Below are 23,188 nucleotides of genomic sequence, written 5' to 3' on the forward strand. Positions count from 1 at the left end.
TGTTGCAGACTTTTCAGACGACGAGTAAGGTGCTTTTAGGTCGTGGTTCTATACTCAGTGATGCCGTTGGAGTTGATGGACCCATTTATCTTCCGAGTCTTCCGCTGTTATCGTTATTAGATGGCCTTAAGCCATTTTTATTGTAATAAGTTCTCTTTGAGACAACGATGTAATAAGTGTGTGATTGCCACTCTGCTATAAATCCTTCGATGTATTGTGTGGTGTCAGCATTACTGATCCAGGGATGACACCTGAGCACAGAGCACTTGATAACCATAGAGCTTTTCCACCAGCCATATATGCATATAGTGATAGCCATTGTTCATCATTTTCTCTATGGTGTGAATTTGCCAGTACATTCAAATGTACTGACCCGTTTCGGGCTGCAACGTCTCATGTTGCAGGTTTCTTACGACGAGTAAGTGATGCGTTCGGGTTACGATTTCTACACTCAACTTTGCCGTTGGTGTTGATGGGAATCCACAACCTTGTTGCTTCCGCTATTTGGATTGAGGTAATAGTATTTACGTTACTTTATACATGTGATTTACCTCTGTTATAAATCCTTCGAGTACTGTGTGTGTCAGCATACCGATCCAGGGATGACACTTAAGCACAGAGACTTGATCCATTCGGGTCGGGTCGCTACAGAGATGGTATCAGAGCACACGCTGACTGTAGGACACAACCACTAAGTTAAAGCCATAGATCACCATTCTCTTCTCATTTTCTAACTCCTCATCTTTTCTACTCTTTTAGGATGACGAACGCGAAGATTAAGTACGCTCAACCGGATGAAGGCACACCATTTGGGTTTCACCTGAAGGAAGTCACCAAGTACCTGAACATTGGATTACCAAGCTTCACGGGAACCTTCAACGCCACTCTGCCTGAAGAGGAGCGCTGGAAGATTCAAGCTCACATTCCGGGAAGGACATTCGCGCCAATCACGAAGCCTATAGATAGTGTTTTCAATGCACCAACCTGGAGTCTGGGAAGGAGCATGGCAGCTCATATCACCATAGGACGCATTGGAGAAGTTTATCAAGAAGACCTCAAGGACACTATCTACCAGATTTGCGGACGCCGAGATGAACAATGGGAGTTAGTCAGCACCAAGAAGGATAGATCCATTGCATCTTTCATTCAGGAGTTAAACCAGCACATTCGACGCCACGAGAACCAGATGTGCAATGATATGATAGAGTTGAAGAATGCAAAGGCAAGGATCATCGAGCTAGAAGGAGAACTGAAGTCTACACGCAAGGACTACATGGACGAGATCGTAGCTCTAGCGAGACACAATGGCGATCTTAAGCAGGAGATTGAAGAACTCAAGAGGAAGTTAGCATCCAAAGAGGAAGATGAGTACGTCGCATGTCCGGACAACTACATCATCATCGACGACACCGATTCGGATCCAAGTGAACCCGATTTTGAAGACGAAGCTGGAGCAGATATCATGGAGTCTTCCACCGGTTCAAATTTCTAGATGACCACCAGATAGTAGTAGCATTCCCCCCTGTAAACATTATAGTCGAGCACTTTTGCGATAGTTTTAGACCAATTGTAAGCCCTTGTTTGATTGAATGAAGTGACTTTGTGTGAATTTTCTCATGTGCATAAGGGTAGTGTTTTCTCTTTAGACCTCACTCTATTCTCAATTCTCGTCTTTTCTAAACCCTCAGATGCCTCCGAGACGTGAAAATGGATTCCCACCGGAGCTCACTCAGTTGATCCAGCAGCAGAATCAATTGATGCAGATGTTAGTCCAGAACCAGCAGAATAACAACAACAACCCACCACCACCACCACCTGTTGACCACTTAGCCCGTTTCCTTAGGCTGAATCCGCCGGTGTTTTGCAGTAGCACCGAGCCAATAGTAGCGGACGATTGGCTCCGCAAGATAGGAAGGGAGTTGACCACTGTAGGATGCACGGATGGAGAGAAAGTGAAGTTTGCCGCACATCAGCTTGACGGACCCGCGGCAGCATGGTGGGAGAATTTTACAGCCACTTACCCAGTTGACACTGTCACATGGGATCAGTTTCAGCAAGCTTTCCGCACTGCCCATGTTTCAGCAGGAGCTATGGCCCTGAAGAAGCGTGAGTTTCGCAACTTACGCCAAGGAGGAAGGATAGTTGGCCAATACGTTGACGATTTCAGCAAGTTAGCACGTTATGCCCCAGATGACGTTGCTACGGATGCAGCTAAGCAGGAGAAGTTTCTGGAAGGACTGAATGATGAACTAAGCATGAAGTTGATGGTAGCGAGTTTCAACAACTACCAGGAGTTGGTAGATCGTGCCATCATGATTGAAGGAAAGCAACAGCAGATTGAGAACCGTAAGAGGATGTATGGACAGGGGAAGTATAACTCTGGAGCCCAGCAGAAGCCCCGTTTTGCCCCTAAACCGGGATTTCAGTTTCAGCATACCCATGGAGGAGGTAGCTCGCACAACCATAATGGCCACAAGAATGGTAATGGGAATGGAGGAAGCAACGGCCAGAACCGTACCACCCCATCGACCCCAACCAAGAGAGATCTGAGTCAAGTCACCTGTTTCAAGTGTTCCAAGACCGGACATTATGCCAATGAATGTCCCGAAGGCCAGAATGGAAATGGCAATGGAAGCTCTGGGAAGAAGCCGAACCCTTTTAATAGAGGACAGGTGAACCACGTTAATGTGGAGGAGGTTGAAGATCAGCCCGATGCAGTAATCGGTAAGTTTTTGGTTAAGTCATTTACCGCACTCGTTCTTTTCGATATTGGTGCATCGCATTCATACATATCAAGGGGATTTGTAGAAAAGTATAGCCTGCCCACTAGGATTCTTAAAACACCCATGTTAGTAAGCTCACCAGGAGCGGAGTTTATGGCCAGACGATGGTGTGATCGGTTACCATTAAGGATTGGTAACTATGTGTTCCCCTTAGACCTAATAGTATTGGAATCTCAAGGATTGGATGTGATATTAGGCATGGATTGGTTATCGAAGTATGAAGGGAACATTGAATGTGCTAGTAAGTCAATTTTGCTTACCACACCCGAAGGAAGAAGGATCAAGTATGTATCCCGGCATGTGCCAAACAGGACACAAGTAAATTCTTTAACAGGAGTTGTGCAAGAAGAAGTACCAGTGGTAAAGGATTTTCCTGATGTATTTCCTGAGGAATTACCAGGCATTCCACCGGATAGAGACATTGAGTTTTTGATTGAGTTATTGCCAGGTACAGGCCCAATATCGAAGCAACCGTACCGGATGCCAGCAAAGGATTTGGTGGAAATTAAGAATCAGATTAAGGAGTTATTGGATAAAGGTTACATTCGCCCAAGTTCTTCGCCTTGGGGATCACCCGTACTCCTAGTGGAAAAGAAGGATGGATCATTAAGGATGGTTGTAGATTATCGAGGATTGAATGAAGTAACCATCAAGAATAAGTATCCACTGCCAACGATTAATGATCTGTTTGATCGTTTGCAAGGAGCTAAAGTATTTTCCAAGATCGATTTGCGATCAGGGTACCATCAGTTGAAGATTCGAGAGCAGGACATACCTAAGACAGCATTCACCACAAGATATGGACTGTATGAGTATACCGTTATGTCATTTGGATTGACTAACGCACCTGCCTATTTTATGAACCTGATGAACAAAGTGTTTATGGAGTTTTTGGATAAGTTCGTCGTAGTGTTCATTGATGACATCCTGGTTTATTCAAAGAATGAAGAGGAGCATAAGGAACATTTGCGTTTGGTTTTGGAGAAACTAAGGGAACATCAGTTATACGCCAAATTCAGCAAATGTGAGTTTTGGTTAAAGGAAGTTGGATTCCTCGGACATGTTATATCCGGAGAAGGTCTAGCAGTTGACCCCACAAAGGTTGAGACCGTAACCGAATGGGAATCACCAACAACAGTTGGAGAGATCCGGAGTCCCCGGTTATGGACAACTTGAGTATCTAGTACTTGAATATCATGTGAATCTCATCATGTTACTTCTAATTAATGTTGTTGGGTTTTAAATTACTTAATTGGGATCGGAATGCTGTCAACCATTCTCGATGTTTAACAACCACCATGATAGTTAAATAAATTTATTCCTTTGCAGTAGGGAAAAATTGGCTTTACGCAAAACTGTAACCATAGAGCTTTCCACCAGCCATATATGCATATAGTATAGCTGTTTCATTCCATTACTCTCTATGTGTTACATTGCCAGCATATTCCATGTGCTGACCCGTTTTTGGGCTGCAACTTTCATGTTGCAGACTTTTCAGACGACGAGTAAGGTGCTTTTAGGTCGTGGTTCTATACTCAGTGATGCCGTTGGAGTTGATGGACCCATTTATCTTCCGAGTCTTCCGCTGTTATCGTTATTAGATGGCCTTAAGCCATTTTTATTGTAATAAGTTCTCTTTGAGACAACGATGTAATAAGTGTGTGATTGCCACTCTGCTATAAATCCTTCGATGTACTGTGTGGTGTTAGCATTACTGATCCAGGGATGACACCTGAGCACAGAGCACTTGATCCATTCGGGTCGGGTCGCTACAACTTCCAAAACCTCTTTATGATTCTCGGTCTGACCGATACCCCACTTTCGGTCCTACCGAGATCATTAAGTTGATCTAGGTTTTCGATCTCGGTACAACCGATTTGAACCTTTCGGTCACACCGAGTTGCAACAACTGTATACAGTTTTGCATCTCGGTGCCACCGAGTCGTTCCACTCGGTCACACCGACAGGGTCGGGCTATATATAGTCACGGGCAAAAATTTGGAAATTTCTCCGAACCCCTTCGCCCGCGCGATAGCCTGCTCTGCCAACGTGGTCTCCGGATCGTCTCCTCGCCGCCAGCTGCCTCCAGTCGCTGGTCTCCATCGCCGTCAACGGAATTCTACCCCGCCGTTGCCGCCGTAGCGAGTCTCCGCCGAACTAGGGTATGGACTCGATCTTTGTGCTATTCTCCAATCCGATTCTTAGCACATTGTGATCATCATGATTCTTGCCACGATTGAAACACTCCTATCCAGCCAATGCGCTCGTAGATTAGGTTTGATTTGAAAATTTTAGGGTTAGGTTTCCGCCGAAACCATCTCGGACCCACCGAGTTGAAAAACTCGGTCCCACCGATTTGGCTTATGCCATTGCACAAGTGAGACTCAGTCTGACCGAGAATTACTTATCGGTGTGACCGATTTTGGAACTCTGTGAAACCCTAGCAGTCTCGGTGCCACCAAACTGTGACTCGGTCTGACCGAGTTCACTAGTTTAGGTGCCAAAACTGCTTCGGTATCACCGAGTTTAAAAATCGGTAGATCCGAGATGATTTCAGTGGGAAACTAAAACTAAGTTTTTGGATCATTCTTTTGCAAAAATCTCTGCATTTTGTGATGCTCATCTATTCTACCTCATCTACAAACTATTCACAGGGTCAGCAGACAGCTTGTTCATCATGTCAGATCAGAGTGATAGCCAGAATGTGTCAAAACAGCAAGTGCACATGAGTGAGGGCACTAGTCCCTCCAGTTCTTCTGATGAAGGCAGCAGGAGCACTCCTAGCAATTTGCCAAAAGCTGCCACCAGACAGAGGAAGAAGAGAACTTCAGATTCTGAGGATGAAGATTATGTGGCAGAGGAAGAGGAAGCCACATCAAAGAGAGTTGAGCCAGCACAGGGCACAAAGCCAGGGTTAAAGATCAAAAGGCCAGCAGGTAGGTAGCCTATGCCAAAGGCCAGAGCCTCAACTCAGATTCCTAAGCCAGTTGCTGCTGAAGGAAAGAAAAGGAAGGAAAGGGTGAAGAAAACCGTAGCCAGAGTGCTTGGCAAGGCTTCCATCATGGAAGAAGAGGAAGAATAAGAGGTTGCTGCACCAGCACCTAAGGCACCTAAGCTTATGGGTGATGCTATAAGATCAGGGGCTGCCACATCCAAGCCCAAAGAAGCACCCAAAGCTGCCTCCAAGCCCAAGTCTGCACCAAAGAGAAATACAAGGAGCATCCCAGCTACTGAGAAGAACAAGGCCCCAGTGCCTGAAGCTGCAGAATAAGATGATGAAGAGCAAGTACTCAGGAAACTCAAGCCCAAGATCCCGGACCACAACGATGCTCATCCTGTGGCTGAGGATATGAAGCTCAGGAGAGACTCAGGGCTGAGGAAGTGGAGAGAAGCAGATCTGTATGCTTCAAGGAGGAGGACTGCTGTGGATTACAGGTTCCACACCAAGGAACAGCAAGATTTCTATGAGACAGTGCTACTTGATAAGAAGCCCATAGTTTGTGACATGAGATGGGTTGATTGGGAGTACATCAAGCACAATGAAGAACACTACCCTGGAGTGTATGACAGCTTCAATGCTTGTGCAGTAGCAGACTTTGTTGGGAAGAAGCTCACAAAGTGGAATGAGGAGCTTATCATGCAGTTCTACTCCACAACACATTTTTATCCAGATGGTAGGATAACATGGATGTCTGAAGGTACGAGGTACCAATCTACAGTTGCTGAATGGGCTCAGCTAATTAATGCCCCAGAAGAGCAAGCAGATGACTTGGACATTTATGCCAAGAAGAAGATGGATCATAACTCAATGTCCAATATGTACAAGGAAATTCCAAATGAAGCTCCTGAAACATTCAAATTTGGCTCAGTGCATTATCTTCTGTCAGGGCTGCCAACTATCAATTGGATATTGAGGCACACTCTCTTGCCCAAGTCTGGAGATCACAAGATGATCAGACGCCATGCAATCAATTTGCTTCATGTATTTGATGTACCTCAGGAATTCAAGGTCATGAGCCTCATAGTAGAGACTATCAAGAGGACTGCAGCAGATCAGAAGAGGAGCTGTGGTTATGCCCCCCAGATTCAGGAGCTCATCAACTCTAAGATGGGCACGGGCATATACTTATTGGACAAGGAACACCTGCCCATCCGTCCAGATTTTGAGGACAACCAAGTTGTGATGACTGAAAATGAACCATCGTCTGCACAAGCACAAGCAAAGAAGGAGAAGGCAAGGAAGGAGAAAGCTGCCAAGATGCCAACTCAAGAGGAGGCATCTGAATATTTCCTGAAAACCAAACAAGAGCAGCTTGGTTACCTGATTGCATCCACCCTGCGGATTGAGAAAGGACTAGCCACCCTAACTCAGAACCAGGCAAGCCTAGAGAGAATCATGGAACAAAAGTTCTATGACTTGGATGTCAAGGTGACAGAGATTCAGACTGCAGTGGAGCAGCTCCAAGATGACATGCAGGAGAGGAGAGGCAGGACTACAACTGATGCCTTTGCCAGAGTGCCACGAGGTCCGAGGTCGTCTGCAGTGCCAGTTCTTGACACAAGAGCAACTGCCTCAGCTCCAGCCATAGCACCAGCCCAACCTGCTCCAGCCTCTACTTCAGCTCCAACTCCAGCGTCTACTTCAGCATCTACGGAAGCCTTCGTCCTTGGAGTGATCCGGACTCCACCACCACCTGAAGATCAAGCCTGAGTGTCGATCTAGCACTATGCATTTTCCAGGAACTTTTTGGTAACTTGTTGCCAAAGGGGGAGAAAAATGTATAGATCACAGGCTTCGAGAGAAATAGTGTGTTGCTTTTCTCTCTCTTGCTTTATTTGGTGGTTTTTCGAACTTTGTTTGCTCTTGAGTGCTTGAGATACTATGTCATTGCTCGTGAGACATTGATGATCATGTGAATCGGTTTCCCTTTCGTAACTTTCGGTCTCACCGAAAGAGCGAATCGGTCCCACCGAGATTGCAATGTAAATTCAGTGTTTCCTTTTTATAACTTTTCGGTCTCACCGAAAGAGCAAATCGGTCCCACCGAGTTTGCCTGACCAACTCTCTGGTTAGCTAATTACCAAATTCGGTCTCACCGAGTTTGTGTAATCGGTCTCACCGAGATTACATTATGCCAAAACCCTAACCATATCGGTCCTACCGAGTTGCATGTCAGTCCCACCGAAAATCTCTAACGGTCACTAGGTTTACCTTTTCGGTCCGACCGATTTTGTTGAGTCGGTCCCACCGAGATTGGAAAACTGTGTGTAACGGTTGGATTTTGTGTGGAGGCTATATATACCCCTCCACCTCCTCTTCATTCGTGGAGAGAGCCATCAGAACACATACACAATTCCAACTCATATGTTCTGAGAGAGAACCACCTACTCATGTGTTGAGACCAAGATATTCCATTCCTACCATATGGATCTTGATCTCTAGCCTTCCCAAGTTGCTTTCCACTCAAACCTTCTTTCCACCAGATCCAAATCCTATGAGAGAGAGTTGAGTGTTGGGGAGACTATCATTTGAAGCACAAGAGCAAGGAGTTCATTACCTACACACCATTTGTTACTTCTTGGAGAGTGGTGTCTCCTAGATTGGCTAGGTATCACTTGGGAGCCTCCGACAAGATTGTGGAGTTGAACCAAGGAGTTTGTAAGGGCAAGGAGATCGCCTACTTCGTGAAGATCTACCGCTAGTGAGGCAAGTCCTTTGTGGGCGATGGCCATGGTGGGATAGACAAGGTTGCTTCTTCGTGGAACCTTTGTGGGTGGTTGCTTCTTCGTGGACCCTTCGTGGGTGGAGCCCTTCGTGGAATCGCGCAACCGTTACCCTTCGTGGGTGGAGCCCTCCGTGGACTCGCGCAACCATTACCCTTTGTGGGTTGAAGTCTCCATCAACGTGGATGTAGGATAGCACCACCTATCCGAACCACGGGAAAAACATCCGTGTCTCCAATTGCGTTTGAATTCTCCAAACCCTTCCCTTTACATTCTTGCAAGTTGCATGCTTTACTTTCCGTTGCCAATATACTCTTTGCATACTTGCTTGAATTGTGTGATGATTGCTGGACTTGTCCTACAATAGCTAAAATCTGCCAAGAACTAAAATTGGGAAAAGGTTAAGTTTTTATTTGGTCAAGTAGTCTAATCACCCCCCCCTCTAAACATACTTTCGATCCTACAGTTCTGATTGGCCAGAACCCAAACCCCATGGATCGTACGTCTGCACCGTTGGATTCTCCTTGATCGAACGACGATCCTCATCCCTTTCGACAACACATGTACATGTTTTCAAATAGCCCCTCCCAAAAATGTTTTCAAATAGCACAGGTTCACACACAAAAGCCGTGTGCCAACTAAACCGTGGTCGATGCCCCCCCTCGCTGCACGCGCGATCTGAGTCGTGTGTTCTGATTGGCCAGAGCCCAAACCCCACGGATCGTACGTATGCACCGTTGGATGCTCCCAGATCGAACGACAATCCTCATCCCTTTTGACAGGAAATTCAGTCCGGCTAGGAATTGATTTATATGCCAACATGCATGGTAAATGCCAAAAAATGTCTTACATATAGCACACGAGACCTGAAATGCGCCAGCAAATCAAACCCGTGGTAAAATTATGATTGGTTTACGTGCGGAAAATTTAGAGGCGAAACGATGAACTCACGTCTTCATTTCAAAATTAGTACATCTTCATTTTAAACGAAATTATTCTGTTTGTGCACATGAGTGCTTAGAGGCAACAGTTTGCATAGGCCTTCCTGCGCGCGCGGCGATAGGGGATATTTTTCACCTAGGCCGCCAACACCCCCCACCGTCCGCCCATGTTTCACTCAACTAGTCCACCCAATCTCCTTCACCAGCTCCCTCTCCCCCAGATCCACAGCAGAACCCTCTCCGGCGCCGCCGTGCTCACCTCGGCCGTGTGCCCGCTCTTCGGCGTCAAGCCTACCTCCACTGTCGTTCCCAACACATGGCGTCCCACACCTCACCGTCTTCATTTGCTCACCAGCCACCCTCGAGCATACCGATGCAGTAACCCTCGCCTCTCCTATGGTCCCGCCGGGTTTGCATTAAGAAGCCTGTTAGTTACTGCTCTCCATCGGTGAGGCATATTTCCTCGCAATCCCTCTTCCAATTTCGTTCCGTATGTTCCCAAATTGGCTATAAATAATGGAGAGCGTATATATGTTCATTATCTACCTTCCTTACTACATATAAGCTGTATTTGTTCCAATAAGTTACTGCCTATTTACAGATCACGGGCGCCCGAGTCACACAAACTTAACAAATTAGCCGTACATTTTCTAAATTATTGCATGGCATGTTTAGAAAGCTTGATACCAAGTTTTTAGTTTTATGCTTATCCTCCTTTCCTGAGTTTCGCATGTGTTCTCTATAGATGCCGAGTAGCAGCGACAACATTCATTCATGCCATGTATCTTCATCTGATTCAGACAACCCTAGGTCTTCAGCAGATTGTGAGGGATCGAGTAGTCTTGAACGGGATAGAGCTGCAACAATTACCCTTCCGGTCAGCACACGGAGGAACGCTCCAAGGAAGCCCACACACCAGCCTAAAGGTGTATATGAAGTAACCGAGATTGATTTAAAGTCCTGGGCTCCAACTAAACCAGATAAAGCACGCATGAGGTTCAGGAGTTTGTGTGGATTTGTTGGCAGGGCAAGGCTCAACATTAATCTGTCGGGGTTTCGGAAGGCTGACACAGAAACATGACAAAGGATAGTCGGGGAGATCATGGATCACTTCGACGTTCCAAAGCAGTGGAGAATGCAGGTGGAACACACTGCACTGAAGAAGGCTAGGGATGCTTGGAGAAACTGGAAGCATGTGTTGTACAAGAAGTACTTGAGTGAAGGCAAGGACCCAATCCCCGCATACCCCCAAATTACAAAGGCAGACTGGGCAGAATTCAAAAGGGTCAGGGAAACTCCAGAGTTTGCTGCGAAGAGTTTCAAGCAATCGGAACTTCAGAAGAAGAACATACACCCCCACCGTATGGGTGTGGCAGGATACTACGACATGAAACTGATATGGGAACAGGAGGACAAAGAAGCAGTAGCGGCGGGTGGGAATCCATCCTTTAGTGAAATCAAGGGCGAACGCGCCAAAGACTACTTGCGGGCACGTGCAAAGAGGCGTGATGACGGAACTTATTACTTTGAAAACACACGTGACGCCAAACTATATGAAGTGATGGTAGAGGCTTCCAAGATCCCTGGAAGGTTCTACGGGAACTTAGGGCCATGTGACATTCTGTCCATTGCTTTGGACACAAAAGAGCCCCCTGGCCGTGCAAGGGGTATAGGTGTTAATGTCCCACACAAGAGGGCTTTCACACTCAGCAAAGAAGAGAAGCTCAGCATGAAAAAAGTGAGGAGTGAAATGAAGCAGAATGCATTGTTTGAAAAGTTGAAGAAGGAGATTTATCCAGCTGTTTGAAAGGATGTTGAGGAGTCAATGATGATGCAGAAGACTCTAACACTGACAGATAGCCAGCAGATGGGAGGGGAGGCGGGCATGGATGATGCTGCTTATTGCACGACAACACTGCACGAGAGTAGTTGTGCATCAGCTGACCCCGGCGACACTGAGACTGCAGCTGCTCGTGATGATGCTATATCTGATCTATCTGCAATGAAAGACAGACTGAAGGGCGTGCTTACACATTATGAAGGTACATTAGAATGTGCAACAGCCTGGGTTTGCCCACCCTTCTTGGAAGATGGCCTCTTCTTGGACAATGTGCCATTGAAGTCGGGCTGTGTGAAGTGCTACGTGACTGAAGTAAAGCCTGGATTCAATGAATTTGCCCTGAAGAATGTCCTAGGAGACTTCAATGAGCAATGGACCTTGGGAGAAACACCGCTACATCACATCCAGTGGCCACAAAAGTAAATAGAGTTCATCGATGAGATTCCTGAAGCCCCGCCAAGAGCAACCACTGTCACCCCTCAATCGGTGATGCTCTCCTTGCCACAGCAGCTCTCGCGGGCTGATTCATCAACCTGTGATCAGCCGGCCTGACTTTGGGGCGAACAGGCCATGTCATCCTCCTCCCCAAAGCAGCCAGTGGCAAGGCCTACAACTGCTGATGACGCACCATGATACGTCCATTTTGCATCATGCTTTTATATCAATATTTATTGCATTATGGGCTGTTATTTCACATTATGTCATAATACTTATGGCTATTCTCTCTTATTTTACAAGGTTTACATAAGGAGGGAGAATGCCGGCAGCTGGAATTCTGGGCTGGAAAAGGAGCAAATATTAGAGACCTATTCTGCACAACTCCAAAAGTCCTGAAACTCCACGGAACACCTTATAATAAATAATGAAAAATTCCTCGCCAAAGATGAAGCCAGGGGGCCCACACCCTTCTCACGAGGGTGGGGGGCGCGCCCCCCTAGGGCGCGCCCCCTGCCTCGTGGGCCCCCTCGTGGCTCTCCAATGACCATCTTCTCCTATATGAAGTCTTTTGTCGACAAAAAAATAAGAAGCAAACTTTCGGGACGAAACTCCGCCGCCACGAGGCGGAACCTTGGCGGATCCAATCTAGAGCTCCGGCAGAGCTGTTCTGCCGGGGAAACTTCCCTCCCGGAGGGGGAAATCATCGCCATCATCATCACCAACGCTCCTCTCATCGGGAGAGGGCAATCTCCATCAACATCTTCATCAGCACCATCTCATCTCAAAACCCTAGTTCATCTCTTGTATCCAATTCTTGTCTCCAAGTCCGGGATTGGTGCTAGTAGGTTGCTAGTAGTGTTAATTACTCCTTGTAGTTGATGCTAGTTGGTTTAATTGGTGGAAGATCATATGTTCAGATCCTTTATGCATATTATTACCCCTCTGATTATGAACATGAATATGCTTTGTGAGTAGTTACGTTTGTTCCTGAGGACAAGGGAGAAGTCTTTCTATTAGTAGTCATGTGAATTTGGTATTCGTTCGATATTTTGATGAGATGTATGTTGTCTAGCCTCTAGTGGTGTTATGTGAATGTTGACTACACAACACTTCACCATTATTTGGGCCTAGAGGAAGGCATTGGGAAGTAATAAGTAGATGATGGGTTGCTAGAGTGACAGAAGCTTAAACCCTAGTTTATGTGTTGCTTCGTAAGGGGCTGATTTGGATCCATATGTTTCATGCTATGGTTAGGTTTACCTTAATACTTTTGTTGTAGTTGCGGATGCTTGCAGTAGAGGTTAATCATAAGTGGGATGCTTGTTCAGTAAGAACAACACCCAAGCACCAGTCCACCCACATGTCAAATTATCAAAGTACCGAACGTGAATCGTATGAACGTGATGAAAACTAGCTTGACGATATTCCCATGTGTCCTCGGGAGCGCTTTTCCTTATATAAGAGTTTGTCCAGGCTTGTCCTTTGCTACAAAAAGGATTGGGCCACCTTGCTGCACTTTATTTACTTTTGTTATTTGTTGCTCGTTAAAAATTATCTCATCACAAAAATTATCTGTTACCACTTATTTCAGTACTTGCAGAGAATACCTTGCTGAACCGTTTATCATTTCTTTCTGCTCCTCGTTGGGTTCGACACTGTTACTTATCGAAAGGACTACGATAGATCCCCTATACTTGTGGGTCATCAAGACTCTTTTCTGGCGCCGTTGCCGGGGAGTGAAGCACCTTTGGTAGGTGGAATTTGGTAAGGAAAAATTTATATAGTGTGCTGAAATTTACTGTCACTTGTTACTATGGAAAGTAATCCTCCGAGGGGCTTGTTCGGGGTATCTTCACCCCGACCAGTAGAGAAAAGAGTTGCTCCTCAACCTACTGAACCTATTGAAAATGAAATTCCTTATGAGTATCCTTCGAGTATAATAGAAAAACTGCTAGCTAATCCTTTTACAGGAGATGGAACAAAGCATCCTGATGAACACCTAATATATGTGGATTAAGTTTGTGGATTATTTAAGCTTGCAGGTATTCCCGATGATGTTGCTAAGAAGAAGGTCTTCCCTTTATCTTTGAAGGGAGACGCATTGACATGGTATAGGCTATGTGATGATATGGGATCATGGAACTATAGAAGATTGAAATTGGAATTTCATCAAAAGTATTACCCTATGCATCTTGTTCATCGTGATCACAATTATATATATAATTTTTGGCCTCGCGAAGGAGAAAGCATCGCTAAAGCTTGGGGGAGGCTTAAATCAATGTTATATTCATGCCCCAATCATGAGCTTCCAAGAGAAACAATTCTTCAAAAAATTTATGCTCGGCTTTCTGAAAATAATCGCACCATGCTCCATACTTCTTGTGCTGGCTCTTTTATGATGAAGACTATTGGATTTAGATGGGATTTATTGGATAGAATTAAACGCAACTCTGAAGATTGGGACCTCGACAATGGTAAGGAGTCAGGTATGACACCTAAGTTTGATTGTGTTAAATCTTTTATGGATACCGATATTTTCCGTAAGTTTAGCACTAAGTATGGACTTGATTCTGAGATAGTAGCTTCTTTCTGTGAATCTTTTGCTACTTATGTTGATCTCCCTAAGGAGAAGTGGTTTAAATATCATCCTCCCATATAAGTAAAAGTAGCTGCACCTATTAAACTTGAAGAAAAGACTATCACTTATAATGATCCTATTGTTCCTACTTCTTATGTTGAGAAACCACCTTTCCCTGTTAGGATAAAGGATCATGCTAAAGCTTCAACTATGGTTTGTAAAAGCAATATTAAAACATATACACCTCCTGAGCAAGTTAAAGTAGAACCTAATATTGCTATTGTTAAAGAGCTCTTGTCTGATAATATAGATGGGCATGTTATTTATTTCTGTGATGAAACTGCTAGAATTGCTAAACCCCGTGATACAGATAAACCTAGACCTGTGATAGGCATGCCTGTTATTTCTGTTAAAATAGGAGATCATTGTTATCATGGCTTATGTGATATGGGTGCTAGTCCTAGTGCAATACCTATTGACTTATACAACGAAATTATGCATGATATTGCACCTATTGAGTTAGAAGATATTGATGTCACTATTAAACTTGCTAATAGAGATACTATTTCACCAATGGGAATTGTTACAGATGTTGAGGTCTTGTGTGGGAAAACTAAATATCCTGCTGATTTTCTTGTTCTTGGTTCCCCACAAGATAGCTTTTGTCCCATTATATTTGGTAGACCCTTCTTAAATATTGTTAATGCTACCATAGATTGCACAAAGAATGTTGTTACTATTGGCTTGGATGATATGACTCATGAGTTTAATTTCTCTAAATTTAGTAAACAACATTGCGAAGAAGAATTGCTAGTAAGGATGAAATTATTGGTCTTGCTTCTATTGCCGTACCACCTAATGATCCTTTAGAACAATATTTGCTAGACCATGAGAATGATATGTTTATGAATGAAAGAAGGGAAATAGATGAAGTATTCTTTAAACAAGAACCTATGCTAAAACACAATTTGCATGTTGAAATCCTAGGGGATCCCCCTCCACCTAAGGGTGATCCCATGTTTGAGCTTAAACCGTTGCCTGATAATCTTAAATATGCTTATCTTGATGAAAAGAAGATATATCCTGTTATTATTAGTGCTAACCTTTCAGAGCATGAAGAAGAAAGATTATTGAAAACTCTGAAGAAGCACCGTGCTTATATTGGATATACTCTTGATGATCTTAAGGGCATTAGTCCCAGTCTATGTTAACATAAAATAAATTTGGAAGCAGATGCCAAACCAGTTCATGATCCTCAACGACGTCTGAATCCTAAAATGAAAGAAGTGGTAAGAAAAGAAATACTAAAGCTTCTAGAGGCAGGTATAATTTATCTCGTTGCTGATAGTCAGTGGGTAAGTCCTGTTCATTGTGTCCCTAAGAAGGGAAGTATTACTGTTGTTCCTAATGATAAAGATGAATTGATTCCACAAAGAATTATTACCAGTTATAGGATGGTAATTGATTTCCACAAATTAAATAAGGCTACTAAGAAAGATCATTACCCCTTACCTTTTATCGATCAAATGCTAGAAAGATTATGCAAACATACACATTACTGCTTTCTAGATGGTTATTCTGGTTTCTCTCAAATACCTGTGTCGGCTAAATATCAATCAAAGACTAATTTTACATGCCCTTTTGGTACTTTTGCTTATAGACGTATGCCTTTTGGTTTATGTAATGCACCTGCTACCTTTCAAAGATGCATGATGGCTATATTCTCTGACTTTTGTGAAAAGATTTGTGAGGTTTTCATGGACGACTTTTTTGTCTATGGACCTTTTTTTGATGATTGCTTGAGAAATCTTGATCGAGTTTTGCAGAGATGTGAAGAAACTAATCTTGTCTTGAATTGGGAAAAGTGCCACTTTATGGTTAATGAGGGTATTGTCTTGGGGCATAAAGTTTCTGAAAGAGGTATTGAAGTTGATAAAGCCAAGGTTGATGCTATTGAAAAGATGCCATGTCCCAAGGACATCAAAGGTATAAGAAGTTTCCTTGGTCATGCCGGATTTTATAGGAGGTTCATCAAGGACTTCTCAAAAATTTCTCGGCCTCTAACTAATTTATTAAAAAAGATATACCATTTGTCTTTGATGATGATTGTGTAGATGCATTTGAAATACTTAAGAAAGCATTAGTCTCTGCACCTATTGTTCAGCCACCTGATTGGAATTTACCCTTTGAAATTATGTGTGATGCTAGCGATTATGCTGTAGGGGTGCTGTTCTAGGGCAAAGAGTTGATAAGAAATAAAATGTTATCCATTATGCTAGCAAGACTCTAGACAATGCTCAAAGTAATTATGCTACTAATGAAAAAGAACTTTTAGCAATTGTATTTGCTTGTGATAAGTTCAGACCTTATATTGTTGATTCTAAAGTAACTATCCACACTGATCATGCTGCTATTAAATATCTTATGGAGAAGAAAGATGCTAAACCTAGACTTATTAGATGGGTTCTCTTGCTACAACAATTTGATTTGCATATTGTTGATAGAAAAGGAGCTGAGAACCCTATTGCAGACAACTTATCTAGGTTAGAGAATGTTCTTGATGACCCACTACCTATTGATGATAGCTTTCCTGATGAACAATTAAATGTCATAAGTACTTCTCGTAGTACCCCTTGGTATGCTGATTATGCTAATTACATAGTTGCTAAATTTATACCACCTAGCTTCACATACCAACAAAAGAAAAAGTTCTTCTATGATTTGAGACATTACTTTTGGGATGACCCACATCTTTATAAGGAAGGAGTAGATGGTGTTATTAGACGTTGTGTACCTGAGCATGAACAGGAACATATCCTACGCAAGTGCTACTCCGAAACTTATGGAGGACACCACGCGGGAGATAGAACTGCACATAAGGTATTGCAATCCGGTTTTTATTGTCCTACTCTCTTCAAGGATGCCCGTAAGTTTGTCCTATATTGTGATGAATGTCAAAGAATTGGTAATATTAGTCGATGTCAAGAAATGCCTATGAACTATTCACTTGTTATTGAACCGTTTGATGTTTGGGGCTTTGATTATATGGGACCTTTTCCTGCCTCTAATGGATATACACATATTTTAGTTGCTGTTGATTACGTTACTAAGTGGGTAGAAGCTATTCCAACTAGTAGTGCTGATCATAACACTTCTATTAAAATGCTTAAAGAAGTTATTTTTCCGAGGTTTGGAGTCCCTAGATATTTAATGACTGATGGTGGTTCACATTTTATTCATGGTGCTTTCCGTAAAATGCTTGCTAAATATGACGTCAATCATAGAATTGCATCTCCGTATCACCTCAGTCTAGTGGTCAAGTAGAATTGAGTAATAGAGAACTCAAACTAATTTTGCAAAAGACTGACAATAGGTCTAGAAAGAATTGGTCCAAGAAACTTGATGATGCATTATGGGCCTATAGAACTGCATATAAAAATCCTATGGGTATGTCTCCGTATAAAAAACTAGAACAAAAGGCATATTGGGCTATTAAAGAGCTCAACTATGATTTCAAACTTCCCGATGAAAAGAGGTTATTTGATATTAGCTCACTTGATGAATGGAGAACCCAAGCTTATGAAAATGCCAAGTTGTTTAAAGAAAAGGTTAAAAGATGGCATGACAAAAGGATACAAAAGCGTGAGTTTAATGTAGGTGATTATGTATTGTTATACAACTCTCGTTTAAGATTTTTTGCAGGGAAACTTCTCTCTAAATGGGAAGGGCCCTATGTTATCGAGGAGGTCTATCATTCCGGTGCCATAAAAATCAACAACTTCGAAGGCACAAATCCGAAGGTGGTAAACGGTCAAAGAATCAAACATTATATCTCACGTAATCCCATAAATGTTGAAACCAATATTATTGAAATCGTAACCCCGGAGGAATACATAAGGGACACTTTCCAGAACGTTTCAGACTCCGAAAAGGAATAGGTATGTGGTACGGTAAGTAAACCGACTCCAAAACAATTTTTAAGGCAATATTTCTCTATTTTGGAATATTTAGAAAAATAGAAAATTAAGTAGCAGTCCGGGAAGGACACGAGGGCCTCACGAGGGTGGAGGGCGCGCCCTACCCCCTAGGTGCGCCCCTACCTCGTGAGCTCCTTGTGTGCCTTCCAGACTCCGCTTTCTTGCACGATACGTATTTTGGTCGGTAAAAATTCATTATATATTCTCCCGAAGGTTTTGACTCCCGTATCACGCAAAAATCTCTTGTCTTTGTTTTGAGATGTCCTGCTGTAGACAGAGCAACATGTCGTCCCAGGATTCGGAAGGAGAAAGCTATGTGGCTGATTACCTTGCAGATCCTAAGGTTTATGGGGATGTGGAGCATTGTGCTTGGACTACGGAAGAAGAAGAAGGCTATGAACCCAAGAGAAAGGAGGAGACGATCTTAGATGAAGATGAAGTCCCACTACCTCAACCTGGGGACATGCATGTAGAGTTCAAAAAGTCAAGCCTCCCGGATAGGGTAAAGAAACCTAAGATCGAGTTCATCCGTTTTCGCCTCTTGCAGGAGAACAAGCAGGAACTATGCAAAAAGATACTGAGCTTGGAGCAGGAGATCGAGGACCTAAGGGACCAAAATTCTGTCCTCAAACGCAAATTAAGGAAGAAGCCTACACCATTAACAAAATCACCACCGTCTCCTCCAACAAAGAAGAATTGAGTATCTGGGTATGGGCACTCCACTTGGCAACTGCCAAGCTTGGGGGAGTGCCCCGGTATCGTATCACCATCACTTTCGTCTTTACCATTTTTCTTAGTTCAATCTTATTAGTAGTATTTTGATCTAGTAGAATAAAGTTTATGGCATGATGTAGTTGTGAGTTTTGCTTTATTATCCTTCTATGTAATCGAGTCCGTGAGCTATATAATAAAGATTAGTGTTGATTCAAGGGCTTGATTGTTTTGCCATGATCCTAAGTGAATAAAAGAAAAGAGAAAGAAATAAAAGTTGTTGAGAGTTGACAAGCATAGTTTTGGTCATCGTTGCAATTAATAGGAAGTAATAAAGAAAGAGAGGTCTTCACATATAGATGTACTATCTTGGACATCTTTTATGATCGTGAGCACTCATTAAAATATGACATGCTAAAGAGTTGACATTGGATAAGGAAGACAACGTAATGGGTTATGTTTTCTTACATCTAAGATAAATTATATTGTCTTGGATCTTCCAACATGATGAGCTTGCCTTTCCCCCTCATGCTAGCCAAATTCATTGCACCAAGTAGAGATACTACTTGTGCTTCCAAATACCCTTAAACCAGTTTTGCCATGAGAGTCCACCATATCTACCTATGGATTGAATAAGATCCTTCAAGTAAGTTGTCATCGGTGCAAAGCAATAAAAATTGCTCTCTAAATATGTATGATTGATTGGTGTGGGAGAAATAAGATTTATACGATCTTGTGATGCAGAAGTAATAAAAGCGACGGACTACATAATAAAGGTTCATATCACAAGGGGCAATATAAAGTAACGTTCTTTCGCATTAAGATTTTGTGCATCCAACCATAAAAGCGCATGGCAACCTCTGCTTCCCTCTGCGAAGGGCCTATCTTTTATCATTATCTTCTACCTTATGCAAGAGTCATGGTGATTTTCACCCTTCCTTTTTTACACTTTATCCTTTGGCAAGCACAGTATGTTGGAAAGATCCTGGTATATATGGCTAATTGGATGTGAGTTTTCATGAACTATTACTGTTGACATTACCCTTGAGGTAAAACGTTGGGAGGCAAGACTATAAGCCCCTATCTTTATCTGTGTCCGATTAAAACTCCACACCCATAAGTATTGCGTGAGTGTCAGCAATTGTGAAAGATTATATGATAGTTGAGTATGTGGACATGCTGAAAAGCCCTTATACATTGACTCTTTCCTATGTTATGATAAATTGCAATTGCTTCAATGACCGAGATTGTAGTTTGTTAGTTTTCAATGAAGTTTACGATTCATACTTGATATTGTGATTGAATTATTACTCTAGCATTAGAGATCATATGACAAAAATATATAAGTTGTTGTTATAAGAATGATCATGATGCCCTCATGTCCGTATTTTATTTTTATCGACACCTTCATCTCTAAACATGTGGGCATATTTTTCGATTTCGGCTTTTCGCATGAGGACAAGCGAGTTCTAAGCTTGGGGGAGTTGATACGTCCATTTTGCATCATGCTTTTATATCAATATTTATTGCATTATGGGCTGTTATTTCACATTATGTCACAATATTTATGGCTATTCTCTCTTATTTTACATGGTTTACATAAGGAGGGAGAATGCCGGCAGCTGGAATTCTGGGCTGGAAAAGGAGCAAATATTAGAGACCTATTCTACACAACTCCAAAAGTCCTGAAACTCCACGGAACACCTTATAATAAATAATGAAAAATCCTCGCCAAAGATGAAGACCAGGGGGCCCACACCCTTCTCACGAGGGTGGGGGCGCGCCCCCTGCCTCGTGGGCCCCCTGGTGGCTCTCCGATGACCATCTTCTCCTATATGAAGTCTTTCGTCGAGAAAAAAATAAGAAGCAACCTTTTAGGACGAAACTCCGCCGCCACGAGGCGGAACCTTGGCGGATCCAATCTAGAGCTCCGACAGAGCTGTTCTGTTGGGGAAACTCCCCTCCCAGAGGGGGAAATCATCGCCATCGTCATCGCCAACGCTCCTCTCATCGGGAGAGGGCAATCTCCATCAACATCTTCATCAGCACCATCTCATCTCAAAACCCTAGTTCATCTCTTGTATCCAATTCTTGTCTCCAAGTCCGAGATTGGTGCTAGTAGGTTGCTAGTAGTGTTAATTACTCCTTGTAGTTGATGCTAGTTGGTTTAATTGGTGGAAGATCATATGTTCAGATCCTTTATGCATATTATTACCCCTATGATTATGAACATGAATATTCTTTGTGAGTAGTTACATTTGTTCCTGAGGACAAGGGAGAAGTCTTTCTATTAGTAGTCATGTGAATTTGGTATTCGTTCGATATTTTGATGAGATGTATGTTGTCTAGCCTCTAGTGGTGTTATGTGAATGTCAACTACATAAAACTTCACCATTATTTGGGCCTAGAGGAAGGCATTGGGAAGTAATAAGTAGATGATGGGTTTCTAGAGTGACAGAAGCTTAAACCCTAGTTTATGCGTTGCTTCGTAAGGGGCTGATTTGGATCCATATGTTTCATGCTATGGTTAGGTTTACCTTAATACTTTTGTTGTAGTTGCGGATGCTTGCAGTAGAGGTTAATCATAAGTGGGATGCTTGTTTAAGTAAGAACAGCACCCAAGTACCGGTCCACCCACATGTCAAATTATCAAAGTACCGAACGCGAATCATATGAACGTGATGAAAACTAGCTTGACGATATTCCCATGTGTCCTCGGGAGCGCTTTTCCTTATATAAGAGTTTGTCCAGGCTTGTCCTTTGCTACAAAAAGGATTGGGCCACCTTGCTGCACTTTATTTACTTTTGTTATTTGTTGCTCGTTACAAATTATCTCATCACAAAACTATCTGTTACCACTTATTTCAGTACTTACAGAGAATACCTTGCTGAAAACCGTTTATCATTTCCTTCTGCTCCTCGTTGGGTTCGACACTCTTACTTATCGAAAGGACTACGATAGATCCGCTATACTTGTGGGTCATCACACCACCGGTTCAGATGCCGGCCGCTGAAGCAGCTGGGGGAGACCCAGCTGCAGCACATGCTCAGCAGACCAACCTGGTGGAACAGACTGTTAAGCAGTCTGATGCTTCAAATCTGCCTGCTAAGTAGTCTGTAGGTCCAGAACCGACATGATGGAGTATTAAACTTCCCGACAATAAAGTACTAGGAGTACTGAATTACAGTGTGGATTCGATTCACTATTCGGTGTTCTCGATTGACGACAACCCAAAACCCGTGAAGTGACTAAGACAGGGAAGGGTACTACTTCATCACAAATTTATAAGATGTAGTGCAATGGCGTGATATCCTCAAGGTACCAGGGGGTAATACTCGAAGGTAGATCAAAATAGAGGTTGGGCAGGCGTACTGATATGAGAAGACAAGTATTTTAACTCTTCGATAAATGGGATAAAAGAAGGAGAATATGGTCGGAACCACGATTGCAAAAGGCCAGATCCCATATCTAAGATGAACTTATACCAAGGGAATAATTAATTTAAGATAAGCTTTAATGATAAGATCTACATCGTGTCCATGGGCATGAACACAAGGTTCAAGGTCGACTCCCACTTCTTCAATGCATAACCTTTCATTCACTTCTCTACTAAAAATTATTTGAGTGCGAAGATCTATCTGGCGAATTACCAGAGGAGTATGAACCTTGGAAAACTTTCGGGTTCACACAGATTAAGGAAGGCATAGGTTCAACCCATCAGGGCATCTTAGAAACATATACTACAAGCTTCAAGAGTAATTATCATCAGCTCAACAACAAAGCATGGTTGTCCAATTAGATAAGAGGATTTACCAATGGCATTATGTATCAGGGGAAAGAACTACTTGAGGTTTAGTATACGAAGGACACTGTCGGATGATAATTTCAACAAAGGATCTGACGGTCCATAATGAAGCTGATGTGAGCATCGACACACAATCAGAGGAAGAAATAATGCAAAGGCATGGCATTATAGAAATAACTAACTAATTCAAAGTTCAGATGCAAAGGAATTTATGATTTCCAAATCAAGGGATCAGAAGCAGAGGCTCTGATCAAGAGTTAAGTAAGTTGAATAGACATAGATCGGCAATCAATCATAGTTTGATTTTCCGAGAACTAGTTCATATCTGGATTGACGGCTGAACCGGAAGGATTATTTTTAAGGGTCATCTAATGATTGCGTGCATTGACA

The sequence above is a fragment of the Triticum urartu genome, chromosome 1 (assembly GCF_003073215.2).
Source record: "Triticum urartu cultivar G1812 chromosome 1, Tu2.1, whole genome shotgun sequence".
Taxonomy (NCBI): domain Eukaryota; kingdom Viridiplantae; phylum Streptophyta; class Magnoliopsida; order Poales; family Poaceae; genus Triticum; species Triticum urartu.